At 50.5% G+C, this 14,556-nt stretch overlaps 2 long non-coding RNA genes across 2 annotated transcripts; both read left to right on the forward strand.

The window, feature by feature from the left end:
• Positions 1 to 7,411: 7,411 nt before the first annotated feature.
• LOC136564920 (uncharacterized) lies at positions 7,412 to 7,818 on the forward strand. Its single transcript, XR_010784784.1, has 3 exons — positions 7,412 to 7,482; positions 7,557 to 7,598; positions 7,693 to 7,818. It is a non-coding gene; the product is annotated as an uncharacterized lncRNA (long non-coding RNA).
• Positions 7,819 to 10,786: 2,968 nt separating this feature from the next.
• LOC136565216 (uncharacterized) lies at positions 10,787 to 11,186 on the forward strand. Its single transcript, XR_010784822.1, has 3 exons — positions 10,787 to 10,884; positions 10,985 to 11,012; positions 11,100 to 11,186. It is a non-coding gene; the product is annotated as an uncharacterized lncRNA (long non-coding RNA).
• Positions 11,187 to 14,556: the final 3,370 nt, after the last annotated feature.

A 14,556-nucleotide genomic window follows, 5' to 3' on the forward strand; every position in this document is an offset into this window, starting at 1 on the left:
TTTCCTAGGAGAAGACAGCCCTCATTTAAAGGTCACCCCATATCACCCAGCTTATAGCAATATGACTTCTTGTCTCCGTCCGTCCCGACCATGCTACCCCCCGATGCTCCTACAGGTAGAAACTCACTCACTAGCAGGAAAAATCCTTCCAACGCATTTTTTTCTATTTTTATCCTCTGAGTGTCCAACTTCTTTTGCTAAATTTCTACAGATTTGAGCTCAAATTACCATTTCTGACCAGTGCAGAGACAAATGATGAAACATTCCTGAGTTATTCTTACTCTTCATCTTATGGAAGTAGCCAGCACTCAATTAGCATGATCTAACCAAAGTAGACATTTCACAGAAAAGCACTTTCTATAGCAATATTGAAAAACTATAGATTGTGGTAAAACCATCAAGTTTCTGCCCTCACTGGTGCAAAGTCACATGTTGTTTGAAGAGCATCCCACTGAATTTTCTAAAGATGTGTGAATGTGTCATCTGGACCACAGGAGATAAAGCAGGGTTAAAACACTGAGCAAAACTGCAGTTAACAAACACAAGGTTCATCAACCTTGCAATAGAAGCTTGCAGAAACCTTTCAAGGCTCATCCAATAAAGCCCCCTGGCACTTTGTTCTTCCCCCTCCTCCCAAATCTCCATCCGTCTGAGCCAGCATCAGCAGGGAATTTTGCACGGAAGCTTGCCAGATAAAATAGCTATATCATCTGCCATTAGTTTTGGAGACTTCTTCAAAAATAGGTTAAAAATTATTTTATCTATTATTTTCTAGCTGTGTCCTAAGTTAGGGATGGGCCAAGTCTTGTGTCTTTGTCTCACAGAAAGGTGGTTCACGTGTCCTTTAATATCATATGTGCAAATATTTCCAATCTGCATTCTGCCTTATCAGAAGGCTAATTAATTGCTTTATTATACTATATTACATTACATCTAAACCCAATCTGCCAAGTACTCAACCCCGCACCCAACTCATGACTGTCACCCAACAGTCCCGACACACACACACACTTGGCCCCGACAGGCCAAGGAAACAAAACACCATCACTTTGGGTAAACAATCTCCACGCTGCATTCTACTTCGGCACAAACACAGGCACAGCAAATGAGATAAGAATTGTTTTTACTTCCTCTGAGGTTCAGAGAATGTGAATCCCAGAAATATTCTTGGGGTGAATTGTGCCTTGCTTTTCTCTGTGAAGAGAAATGTGGTGACAGGTGCACCCTTGCCTCCAGGGCAAAGAATCACGGAATGGTTTGGGTGGGAAGGGACCTTGAGGTTTATCTTTGATTTATCCAACACTTCAACAGGCAAGAGGGGGCTCATCTGCTTCAGAGCTGCTTGCTTTTCTCACACCTTTCACAAGCAAAGCCTGAAGCAAACCCTCCCGAGTTGCCCTATCGACCAGGGGACCCCTCAGCACTCAGTGACACTGCCGGCAAAACCTCAAACTTTTACTCACACAGGGACGAGGCTGTGCACTCGGTTGTAACCCAGATTCTCTTTTTCCAACAGAGAACTTCCTTTGTTCTCTCTGCAGGCCTTTTTGTAAGCACACCGATTAACAGACTACACAAGTTTCACCAGCAGACTTCAGCTAAATCCAAAATTGGTTTCTACCCCAAGTAAAATTTGCAACCCCCTGTCTCACCTGCGATGTTTGGAATTTTAGGAGGTGGCAGCCCACTCGAGATCAAAGGTCCTGGGCAGGGTGGAGGCCCACGGACACAGATGCCATCCCTTTTCCAAGGGAAACAAAACTCATCACCCCAGTTTCCTTACATCAGTTTGCCAAAGACGTTCGGCACTCCCAGGTCACTCAGAGTTCGTTGGCTGCAGACTCGGTCTCGGAGTTACGGAGTTACGCCTCCTCCTAACACTCACCTCCCCACCTCAGCCCCCTACTGCTGCGTCCCCTTCTCCGCTCCTAACCCTACTCTATTTTCCAGCCTGCCCTTGCTCCATCCCTCACTCCGCCCTTAACCCGTCTCACCACACTTCCCGCTCCATCCGTTACTTCACCCACCGCCCACCCGTGAGTCCCCTCCAGCAGCACGCAGGAGCCCGAACCCTCGGAGGACGGCGCAGCTCTCGCAGCAGGACAACACCCAGGCGAGACAGGCAGGGACAACGTCTGTGGGCTGCAGGGTGTCACAAGGGGCTGCGGGCTGAGGGGAGGGGGCTGGAGAGTGACACAGAGGATGGGGGGAGCTGAGAGGCAGAAGGGGGCGTTAGGAGCAACTGGGGGGCTCCAGGGTGGCACAGAGATGCTGGGAGTGGGGAACTTGAGGGTGACAAGAAAAGGGTGAGGGGGAGCAGATGCCTTGAGGGGCAAAGTGGGGGCTGCTTGAGGGTGACAGGTGAGCCAGCCCTCACACCACCCCTAACCTTACCCTAAAAACCACCCCTAACCAGGCAGAGAGTGCACAGTGGAGGCCAGGGGGCCAAGGAACAATGTCAGAGGTCTCGGGGTGGCACGCAGACATTGCGGGCTGAGGGGCAAGGAGGGGGAGGCTTGACAGATGGAGAGCTCACATCGAGGGTTAGGGGTACAAAGGACACAGGGTACCAGGTAGGGTTAGGGTACAGGTGCAGCAGCCCTCAACCCAACCCCAAGGTCACCCTAAAGAGCACCCCTAGGACCCCAGTTTTCCCCAACAGCAGCACAAGGCAATAACCCCAATGCTGGGACAGCCCCAGAAGTCTCCCAGCCCCTGCTCCCAGCAGGCAGCAACCGTAATGAAAAGGTAGCAATGATGTTTGTGGTCTAGAGAGTGACAGGTAGGAGTTGGGTGCTGAGCAGTTTTTTAGGGTTTTTTTTAGGGTTTTTCTCATGGCTTTAAAAGGATGTTTTAGGGCTTTTTTGGAGGAGTTTTCCAGGAATTTTCTGGTAATGTTTAGGATACTTTTAGGGCTTTTTCAGAGCTTTTAAAAGATTTTGTTAGGGTATTTTAAGGGCTTTCTTAGTACTTTTAAGAATTGGTTGGGGGGGGGGGATTTGTGTGTTCTTGGGGGTTTTTTAGGACTATTGAGGGTATGTGGAGGACTTTTTAGGGCTAGGGTATTTTTAGGGTTTTTGAGGAAATTTTTAGGTTTTTTTAGGGTCTTATCAGGGCATTTTAAGGATTTTTGGGGTATTTTTGAGCTCTTTTTGGACTGTTAGGGGTATATTTAGGGATTTCTAAAGGTTCTTTGGGGATTTTTAGGGGTTTTTTAAAAGTAGGGTATTTCCAGTGTATTCTAACAGCATTCTGAGGCTGTTTTTAGGTTTTCATGGGGTTTTTAGGACATTTTGAAGATCAGGAGATTTTCAGGGAATTTTTAGGTTTTTTTAGGGTCTTTTCATGGCACAACACATAGAGGCTGAGGGGCAGCTTGAGGGGCACTGTGGGGGCTTGAGGGTGACAGAGGCTGGGAGCTGAGGGAGGAAGAGGGAGAGGGGACATCGGGTGACACACAGAGATGCTGAGGGTGGCAGGGGCAGCTGTAGGGTGACACAGAGAAGCTGGGGGCTGAGGGGCAAAGGAGAGGGGTCAAGGGTGACACACAGGAGCTGAGGGCTGGGGGGCAGAGGGACCAGTTGAGGGGTAAAGGGACAGGGCTTGAGGGCTGGACAGTCCACTGGAGATCAGGGGTACAGGGTACAGCTGTACCACCCCTCACCCCAGCCCTAACCTCAGCCTAAGCAGCCCCCCTAAAAACAGCCTTTTCCCCCAACAGCAGCACAACACAGCAACCCTAACAGCGAGACCAGACAGCAACCCTCACACAGCAGCACAATGACAGAACCCTCAGCGGACAACGGACCCACTGCAAAAAGGTAGGGACGACATCTGTGGGCTAGACAGATAGAGTTCAGAGACTGAGCATGTCTTTGTGAGGCTTTTTTTCCAGGACTTTTAAAGGTATTTAGGAGATTTTGGAAGGGACTTTTCTGGGACTACTTAGGGTATTGTTGGGGCTTTTTCAAAGCCATTTTATGAGTCTTTGGAAGATTATGGTCAGGGTCAGAGAAAACACCCTCAGAAAAGGCAGAGTTTTAGGACTGCAGTGGAATGCTTGAGCAAGGGGCCAGCGGCGGCACAGCGGGTTGGGTCCCACGCTGCCAGTCCGAAGGTTGTAAGTTTTAGACCCAGCTAAGTGTTTGTGGTTAGGGTTAGATGCTCTCAGCTTTGGTCTGGGAGAACTTCCGCACAGAAAAACTCAGCCCCCGTGTCTCCCGATGCCAGTTTGCAGGAGGTGCTCGGCACTGCCAGGGCAGCCCGAGTTCTCGGCGGGGGCAGCTTTGCTCCCGGAGAAATCCTGCGCCGGCCCTCTTCCCCGTAAAGCCAAACTCACCCCCGCTGCGCGTCGACGTCCGTTCGCAGGAGGCACGTGGCACTCCAAGGGCGGCAAGAGTTCTCGGCGTCGGCAGCCGCGGTCCGTGAGAAATCATTCTCTGCAGTTTTGGAGGCCGAATCGCAGTTTCGGCCACGGGCACACAGAGAGGAAAGACGGTTAATTTCCTTAGAAAGGAAAGTCTGGCACCCCATGGTTTAAGGGGCAGACGAAGGGCTGTGCAGGGGAAGGAACTCCTCACAGGACCTTTCTTCACCTCAAGCCCACTCCAAGGTCTAGCAGCCCCCCGTGTGACCAGCTGCTTTCAGAGGGTTACCCAGGCACACCCGCACAGGGAGCTGCTAGTCCAGAGGGGCTAACAGGGGCATCCCAAGGGTCCCTCCAGGAACTACGGTCAGAGCATCCAGCACGGACTAGGGAGCAGCCGGACCCACCCGCGCATGGAGCAACTCTTTGAGAAAACGGCAAGGGAAGAGCCCTTTTGCCAAGGGGCAGCATCTGAGCAGGCCAGGCAGCACGTGGGGTTCCAGGAGAGGGCTTTCAACTTTCCCCTTTTACTGTGCCAGTCCCTCCCCAGAGCCTCCAGACCCTCCACAGCACTCCCAGAAAGGAGAGGGGTTATTAGGAGAAAAAGGGTTTAGAAAAAAGGGAAAAAGCTTCCTTTTCCTTTATTTTTTGTGTTCAAACTGGGAGGGACTCTGCTTCCCCTGCAATTTTAGTGGTCTCAGTTGAAAGAATCCCTGCCTTTTCTATGCTGTTAGGGGTGTTAATTGACAGGGAGTCCTCATTTTCGATTATTCCCCAGTTTAAATAGAAGGGGAAAATCTTGACAATGTTTCTTATGGGTTTGAATTAAGGGTAGCCGCCCCTTTTTGTTGTCCTGAGGCCTAAATTGAGGGAGAAGCCCAGCTATCTCTCCATAAGAGTTTGAACTGAGCAAAAAATCCCTCTTTTTTCATCACTGGAGAGATTTAAAGTGAGGAAAACCCTTCTTTTCCCAGTACTTAAGCAGAGTAAATTAAAGGGCAGAAGCTATTTATTTGCCATTGTATTAGTTTCAGTAGAGGTAACTGCCCCATTTCCTCTGTTTAAGGGGTTCACTGGAAGGAAGCTCTGCCTTTTTCAGCATTTTAAGGGTTTAAAAATACATTTCAGGGCCCTTCTTTCTGTGCTGTAGGACCAAGTATCTCAGAGCAGGGTAAGCCTGGCATGCACTTAACCCTTACACTGCCTGGGAAGCTTTTATTTTTCTTATTTTTACTTATAATGTAGATAGGCCTAATTAGAGGTCCCAAGGAGACTTAGACGATTCATATCATAAGCATTCTTCTCCACCGGGCTCAGTCACACATGAAGTACTACTTAATAGCCACTAAGGAATAATTATGTAAGTTCACAGCAAATTAGCCAACTTATGTAGTTATGCTGCCTAAACAGAAAGTTATATTTCTTACCAGTTTTCTGCCCTTTTACTCCCAGTAGTTATTGCAAAAAAGATAGTGCTGTTATTTTTCAGAAGAGTTTTCTTCTATAACAAGCCCTTTGCTCCCCTTGAATTTGAGTCAGAGGAGCCAAACAGCTGCAACTGCTCTGAGGGCTTTCATACCGGGTGGGATTCACCCCCCTCCCTTTTCCTGGGTGCCATGGGAACGAGAGGCGGGCACCATCAGGGGTATATTAACCCCAGCCTTTGCTCAGGGCCTTCATTCCCTCTCTGGGATGTGCTGGGATCAGAGCTCTCCTCTCATTTCAGGTAAGAGGCTCTTTCAGCTTATCTCAGCTTGTTTTCAGCAGGTGTTTCTGGGCATCTAAAGCAACAGAGGCTTTGAAGATACTGTGAAGAAAACAGCATAGAATACAGGGAGTATTTAAGTTCACAATTTTGGGTTTTGTGTTTAGGGGTGGTAAAGTGCATTTGTAATTTCTGGTTTTGTTCTTATTTTGTTTTGTATTTTTTTTAGAAAGAGTGCAGCTTCCAGAGGCTCCAGGTTGTGTCAACTGCAATGCTTTTTTCAGCAGATTCATCATGTCACAAGAGGGATCTGCCCAGTGTCAAAGATGATGTTTGAGATTGAGGCTTCAGGTGAGTTGAGGATTGTGACTAGGAGAGGGAGGGTGAGCGGGTATCCGGTTAGGAGTTATTGTTGGGGGCATGGGTTTGAAGGCAGCAGGGTGAGAAAGGGTGTTTATTTGAGCCCCCCACCCCAGGCCTTTTAGAAGCTGAGCAGAGGCATTCACACGTCTTACAGCACACAAGGTCATCCACTGCACTCACAGGAATGCCATTTAACTTTGCCTTTCTCTAACCCAGGTGCCACTCATAATAATGGCCACAGCCTTGGAATCAGGATGAAGCTGGAGCCTGAAGGAGCCAGGCACACTCAGGAGAGGGCAAGTAGCTGACTCGCTGGGATTTGGCCCACATAACTCTGTAGTTATACTTTGGTTTTGTTTTTCTTTATTGTAGCTGACCGAGAGGCTAACAGGTGATCACGGAGCCCTCCGAGGCAGACTCATTTCAGGTGCAACGTGGATCCTCATCACCGATCATCCAAAAGATAAGTCAGGGTCACGTCCTGGAGATGGGATGATGGGAGAGTAGTGGGTTGGGAGTTCCTGGGACAGATTTAAAAAATAGCAGAGGGAAAAGTAATCTTCTCCAAGGGGCCACTTAGGACAGCTAAAGGGAGAGGATCTACTTTTGATGGCAGCTTTCAGGCGGGCAGCGCAGAACAGTTCTGGTCCATGTCGTGTTGTCCAGTGTACCATGTTGCCTAGTGTGTCTTTAGGGTCCCTTTTGCCTTTTCCCCTCGAGACCCTCACCACAAGCATGATGTGTTGTGTTTGTCATCCCCCTGTTTGTCACGTTCCGTGTCACGGGTGTCCGCACGTATTTGTGCCGGAGCCGCTCTGCCCTGCCCTGCCGCATAGCCTGCTGCAAGAGGACAAGTCCCAGGGACTTGCAGTTTGTGGGGTGTTGCCAGACTCTAGATGATATTCCTAGATAGACAGAAGATGTTTGGAGCTGTGAAGTTATCCCGCAGCCCTTTGACTTTTATCCTCGCTTTCTTTCAGACGCAGAAGGATAAAATCCAGGGCAAAATCCATCCACCCATCCCGGGTGAGGAGGTTCCCCCGGGCAGGTCAGTCACTGTTTCTCTCTGCAGGGGGAATGTAAAGTGTGACTCTGTTACAGCACTGTCCTTTTTCTTTTTAGGAGGTAAAGCTGGATATCGGCAGTCAAGATGAGGTGGGCAAGGTGAGCATTGAGTAGGGTACAGAAGCAGTTGTTATTGCTCCAGTCTCACTTTCCAGTGCAACTCTAAGCTTCTGTTCCTGTTTCTGCACTTTAGGCAATCCACTCGGAGTACACCGAGCCCCAGTCACCAACCGGCTGACGCACCGGGTGCGCCGCTCTCTCGAGCCCTGCGGAAGAATCACGGGACTCGTCGATGAAGCCTCTGCCTTTTCTGTTTAAAGGTGTCACCAGGGTAGCCTTGGGCACCGGCCGAGGAGTCACGGTGAGTCGGGGAAGTAGGGAGGCGGAGTGAGGGTCCGCTCAGGTTTCAGCAATGCCGCATGACCTCGTCTCCTTTTAACCCAGGCTTACCCCGTGACAATGGCATCAGCCTCGGAGCGTGGCCGAAGGGCGTGGCCACAGGAGCCGGGCATTCTTAGCAGAACGGTGAGTCGCAGAATTGTTGGGTTTTGGCCAGTGTGCTGCAGAGATCATGAGTTGATATTTGCATTTCTTTCATGTAGCTGACTGAGAAACAACAGGGAGTTGTTGAACAACAGTGCCAGCAGGAACTTCCCAGATGTTGAAGCTTCCTTCTTTTGCACCTGACAAGGATAGGCATCCCGAGATGTCCGAGAGATAAGTAGAGGGCTACAACCCACAGAGGGGATGAAAGCGGGGCGCAGGGTAGGGACCCACCAGGAGGGGATTTTGAGTCTCCTTTGTTGGAGATGGGGGTGTCCATGAAGCGGACACCCTTAGGCCCCATAAAAGGAAAGCCTGACTTTTGATCACAGTGCTGAGGTGCGCAGGGCAGAGCAGTCCCGGTGTGTATCGTGTCACTTGTCTTTTGTGTATTATGTGTGTTTGGATATGTCATGTCTTTTACCTTAGGCCTTGGAGGGGCCTGTCAGAAACCCTGGCATCATTGTTAGCATCTGTGCTCTCTGCATTCCTCGGACTGGCAGCCAGGCCATAGAACTTTCGCCTCAGGAGCTCAGACAGGCATCAGACTCTCTTGTCTCTTTAGAAGCATCCGGTCAGCTGTCTTTTCAGGTCTTGTTCTGAGCTGTATGGACAGCTATGCCCTGCTAGGATCCATTATGGCGGACTAGTACTCGAAGGAACGTGAGGGCAGGTAGAGGCTTCTGGCTGTATGATTCTTGGGCATCCATCTTTGCAGTTCTTGGAATAAATCATTTGGTTAGCATCTTCTTCCTCCAGGTTTCTCTGAGCTTCATCAGCTCACCATCGGTCTCCCCTCGGTCATCTCCTTTTGCATTCTCTCAGTCCTCGCAGCCATTTTCCTTGCCAGGAGATTTTTGTCCGTTTTGTGTCCCTGTTGTTTGTCAGGTCCTGTCCCGTGTCAGAGGTGTCTGCACACACATTTGTGCCGGAGCTGCTCTGCCCTGCCGCATAGCCTGGTGCAATAGGAGAAGTCCCGGGGACTTGAAGTTTGTAATGTGGGGTGTAGTTGGACTCTAGGTGGGATTTGTAGATGGGCACAAGATATCTGGAGCTCTTAAGTTATCCTGCAACAGCTTGACTCTTGTCCTGACATTTTTTACAGATTCAGATGGATTAAATGTGTGCCAGAAGGCCCCATCCTGGGTGAGGGGTTTCCCCCGAGCAGGTGAGGCACCATTTGTCTCTGCAGCAGAAGTGTTTGTGGTGACTCTGTTACAGCTCTTTTCTTTGTCTTTCTTTTTAGGAAGTAAATCTGGATACCAGTAGTCAAGGTGAGCAGTGGTGAGAAGTAGCTGTTATTGCTCAGGTCTCAGTTTCTGGTGCAGCTCTAAGCTTCCATTCTCTTTTTTGTGCTTTAGGCAATCCACTCGGAGCCTGCCAAGCCCCTGTCACCAGCCGGCCGATGCACCGGGTTCCCTGCATGTGCGAGCCCTGTGGACGCGTTACAGGACCTGGTGATGAAGCCCTGAACTCTTCTATTTAAAGGTGCCATCCGGGTGGCCTTGGGCACCTGCCAAGGAGTTGCGGTGAGGCGGGGAAGTAGGGAGGAGGAGCGAGGGTCCCCTCAGGTTTCAGCCATGCCAAATCACCTCATCTCCTCTTAGCCCAGGCAACCCCTGTGACGACGACCTCAGTCTCCGCGCGTGCCCGAAGCGTGCGGCCCGAGCAGCTGAGCATTCTTAGGAGCACGGTGAGTCGCAGACTTGTGGGGTTTTGGCCCATGGGCTGCCAAGATCGGGCACTGATGTTTGGTTTTCTTTAATACATCTGTCTGAGAGACATCAGCCTGGTGCCAGCAGGACCTTCCCGGCTGACGAGGTGGCCTTTCTTTGAAGCCGAGACCGGCATCCCCAGATGTGCGAGAGATAAGTAGAGGGCCACGACCCACAAAGGGGATGCAAGCAGGGTGCTGGTTTGGGAATTACTGGGAGGGGTTTTTGAATCCCCTTTGGAGATGGGGGGGGTGTCCCTGAAGTGGCCCCTTAGGCCCCATAAAAGCAAAGCCTGGCTTTGGATCACAGTGCTGAGGTGCGCAGGGCAGAGCAGTCCCAGCGTGTATCGTGTCACTTGTCTTTTGTGTATTATGTGTGTTTGGATATGTCATGTCTTTTACCTTAGGCCTTTGAGGGGCCTGTCAGACACCCTGGCATCACTGTTAGCATCTGTGATCTCTGCATTCCTCGTCCTGGCAGCTAGGCCATAGAACTTTCGCCTCAGGAGCTCAGACAGGCATCAAACTCTCTTGTCTCTTTAGAAGCATCCGGTCAGCTGTCTTTTCAGGTCTTGTTCTGAGCTGTATGGACAGCTCTGCCCCGCCAGGATCCATTATGGCGGACTAGGACTTGTGAGAAGGTGAGGGCAGGTAGAAGCTTCTGGCCATAGGATTCTCGGACATCCATCTTCACAGTTTTTGGAATAAATCATTCGGTTAGCATCTTCTTCCTCCAGGTTTCTCTGAGCCTCGTCAGCTCACCATCGGTCTCCCCTCGGTCATCTCCTTTTGCATTCTCTCAGTCCTCGCAGCCATTTTCCTTGCCAGGAGATTTCTGTCCGTGTTGTGTCCCCGTTGTCTGTCACGTCCTGTCTGTCCCGTGTCATGGGTGTCTGCACACACATTTGTGCCGGAGCTGCTCTGCCCTGCCACATAGCCTGGTGCAATAGGAGAAGTCCCGGGGACTTGAAGTTTGTAATGTGGGGTGTAGTTGGACTCTAGGTGGGATTTGTAGATGGGCACAAGATATCTGGAGCTCTTAAGTTATCCTGCAACAGCTTGACTCTTGTCCTGACATTTTTTTCAGATTCAGATGGATTAAATGTGTGCCAGAAGGCCCCATCCCGGGTGAGTGGTTTCCCCCAAGCAGGTGAGGCACCATTTGTCTCTGCAGCAGAAGTGTATGTGGTGACTCTGTTACAGCTCTTTTCTTTGTCTTTCTTTTTAGGAAGTAAATCTGGATACCAGTAGTCAAGGTGAGCAGTGGAGGGAAGTAGCTGTTATTGCTCCAGTCTCAGTTTCTGGTGCAGCTCTAAGCTTCCATTCTCTTTTTTGTGCTTTAGGCAATCCACTCGGAGCCTGCCAAGCCCCCGTCACCAGCCGGCCGATGCACCGGGTTCCCTGCATGTGCGAGCCCTGTGGACGCGTTACAGGACCTGGTGATGAAGCCCAGAACTTTTCTATTTAAATGTGCCATCCGGGTGGCCTTGGGCACCTGCCAAGGAGTTGCGGTGAGTAGGGGAAGCAGGGAGGAGGAGCGAGGGTCCGCTCAGGTTTCAGCAATGCCGCATGACCTCGTCTTCTTTTAACCCAGGCTTACCCCGTGACAATGGCATCAGCCTCGGAGCGCGGCCGAAGGGTGCGGCCCCAGGAGCCGGGCATTCTTAGCAGAACGGTGAGTGGCAGAATTGTTGGGTTTTGGCCAGTGTGCTGCAGAGATCATGCACTGATATTTGGATTTCTTTCACGTAGCTGGCTGAGAAACAACAGGGAGTTGTTGAACAACAGTGCCAGCAGGAACTTCCCAGATGTTGAGGCTTCCTTCTGTTGCACCTGACACGGACCTGCATCCCCAGATGTCTGAGAGATAAGTAGAGGGCTACAACCCACAGAGGGGATGAAAGCGGGGCGCAGGGTAGGGACCCACTGTGAGCGATTTTTGAGTCTCCTTTGGACATGGGGGTGTCCATGAAGTGCACACTCTTAGGCCCCATAAAAGCAAAGCCTGACTTTTGATCACAGTGCTGAGGTGAGCAGGGCAGAGCAGTCCCGGTGTGTATCGTGTCACTTGTCTTTTGTGTATTATGTGTGTTTGGATATGTCATGTCTTTTACCTTAGGCCTTGGAGGGGCCTGTCAGAAACCCTGGCATCATTGTTAGCATCTGTGCTCTCTGCATTCCTCGGACTGGCAGCCAGGCCATAGAACTTTCGCCTCAGGAGCTCAGACAGGCATCAAACTCTCTTGTCTCTTTAGAAGCATCCGGTCAGCTGTCTTTTCAGGTCTTGTTCTGAGCTGTATGGACAGCTCTGCCCCGCCAGGATCCATTATGGCGGACTAGGACTTGTGAGAAGGTGAGGGCAGGTAGAGGCTTCTGGCCGTAGGATTCTCGGGCATCCATCTTTGCAGTTTTTGGAATAAATCATTCGGTTAGCATCTTCTTCCTCCAGGTTTCTCTGAGCCTCATCAGCTCACCATCGGTCTCCCCTCGGTCATCTCCTTTTGCATTCTCTCAGTCCTCGCAGCCATTTTCCTTGCCAGGAGATTTCTGTCCGTGTTGTGTCCCCGTTGTCTGTCACGTCCTGTCTGTCCTGTGTCACGGGTGTCTGCACACACATTTGTGCCGGAGCTGCTCTGCCCTGCCGCATAGCCTGGTGCAATAGGAGAAGTCCCGGGGACTTGAAGTTTGTAATGTGGGGTGTAGTTGGACACAAGATATCTGGAGCTATTAAGTTACCCTGCAACAGTTTGACTTTTGTCCTGACTTTCTTTCAGATGCAGAAGGATAAAATCCAGGGCAGAGCCCCCCATCCCGGGTGTGGGGATTGCCCCGAGCATGTGAGTCCATGTTTGTTTCTGCAGAGGAAGCATAAATGGTCGCTGTTACAGCATTGTTCGTTGTCTCTCTTTTTAGGAGGTCAAAGCTGAGAGCAGCAGTCAAGGCCGAGTGGGCAAGGTGAGCATTGAATAGCGTACAGAAGCAGTTGTTATGGCTGAGGTCTCAGTTTTGGTGCAGCTCTAAGCATCTCCTCTTGTTTTTTTTATTTTAGGTGGTCCACTTGCCATCTCTCCTGGCCGAGCACGCCTATGCCAGGTGTGTGCAGCTTAAGGTATTGGTGTGGTATCCTTGTCAGATTTGGGAGGTTGTGTTTTCACAGTATCTCAGCATGCTTTTCCGATTTGTTTCTTTGCAGGTGCTGTCGCTGCCCTAGGCATGCCAAGGAAGAGAGGAGGGCAGGTGAGTCGGCGTTTAGGCAGGCTGACTCCTAGGTGAGCGTTACAAGCAGCATGCTAAGCGTGTCCCTTTTCTCTTTGCAGGTATTTTCTGGGCACCCTCCGGAGCCAAATCAAGATTTGAGGTGAGCTGGGGCAGCGGTGCGGAGGAGTCCCGGGGATTACTATTTTTGAGGGCAAGAGTCAGGTTTTCTGTTTTGTCTTAGGTACCCTGAGGAGGCTCGTAGCCCAAGCTTGGAAACGGCAGCACCGAAGCACACACGGAGAGCATCTCAACGTCCACGTCTGACCGAGGATGGATTTTGTCCTCTCATCTTCCAAAAGCTAAGTGTCAGGGCCAGCGGTTGGGAGAAGGGGAATAGCCTTTACTATCACAGGAGGCAATCAGATGTCAGCTTAGGGGACAGGTCTGTAGCGGGGCGGGCTCTCTGGAAGTAAAGGGAGAGGGTTTCCCCTCAGCCTCGCCAGAGCCTTTGCTGGGCAGGACAGTTCCGACCCATCTTCACATTCTCGGGAACTTTGCGTCGTCCGCCTCCCTCGACTTGACGTCGTCACGGATCTTTCCCCCGAGGAGCTCGCCTTCAGGTCCGGAGCTACGGCCACAGTTACCCGGCAGTCGGCTTCCTTCTCTAGGCTCGCCGCCCCTCTCGAGCATCCTCTTAACTGCTTTGGCACTAACTTCTTTTGACGAGTTACATTTCATCATCACGTGCTCTCGTCCTAGGGCTTCCTTTCCTTTGGCATCATCAGCCTCTGGCTCACCTTGCACTAGGAATCTCGGGTCCCTACGGGGACAGTGCCAGGCAGTTGTCACTCGTCTCTGTGTCATGTCGTCCGTGTCCGTGTTATGTCGTCCGTGTCCATCGTCTTACGTGTCACAGGCCTTTGTTACGTCTCAACGCTTTATCGGCACTATTCCGTGCCACGTAGGCCATATTCTACTCACGTTCCTTTCTGGATATCCCTTATTCCGGCATCTTTACATTTTTACTCTTTGAGACAGGAATGTCTCAAAGGGACAAGATGTTCTCATCCATCTTCCTTTTCACTACCGGCTTTGGTAGTGCCTTTTTTTCCACGCCATTCTCTTGGACTTCCCGAGGGAGCGTCTTACACCCTCCTCACGTGACTGCAGGAGTTCTATAGGTTCCATCTTCTCAAAGGGTACAGGGCTCAAGAATTAATCTTCCAGAGAGCTATCTCAAGTCCTGGCTTATACTGTATGTACTTACATTGTTTGTACCTATGCTGGTTTATACTGTATGTACTTATACTGTATGTACTTACATTGCGTTTACCTATGTTGGCTTACACTGTATGTACTTACATTGTGTGTACCTATGCTGGCTTATATTGTATGGACTTACACTCCATGCACACTTGCACTGTATGCGTCTGCTTTTATTGTGTGTACTCATGTTGTACCACTTATGGTCGGAGCTGCCCTGCCCTGGCATGTAGTCACAGTTAGGTAGCAGAGTTATAAAAACTTTACTGTTCATCTGTCTTTAGTGGGGTTTAGGGTAGAAAATTTATCGGTCAGAGCGGGGACAAGTCCTAGCTGTCA

This window comes from Molothrus aeneus, chromosome 20 (assembly GCF_037042795.1).
Source record: "Molothrus aeneus isolate 106 chromosome 20, BPBGC_Maene_1.0, whole genome shotgun sequence".
Classification (NCBI taxonomy): Eukaryota; Metazoa; Chordata; class Aves; order Passeriformes; family Icteridae; genus Molothrus; species Molothrus aeneus.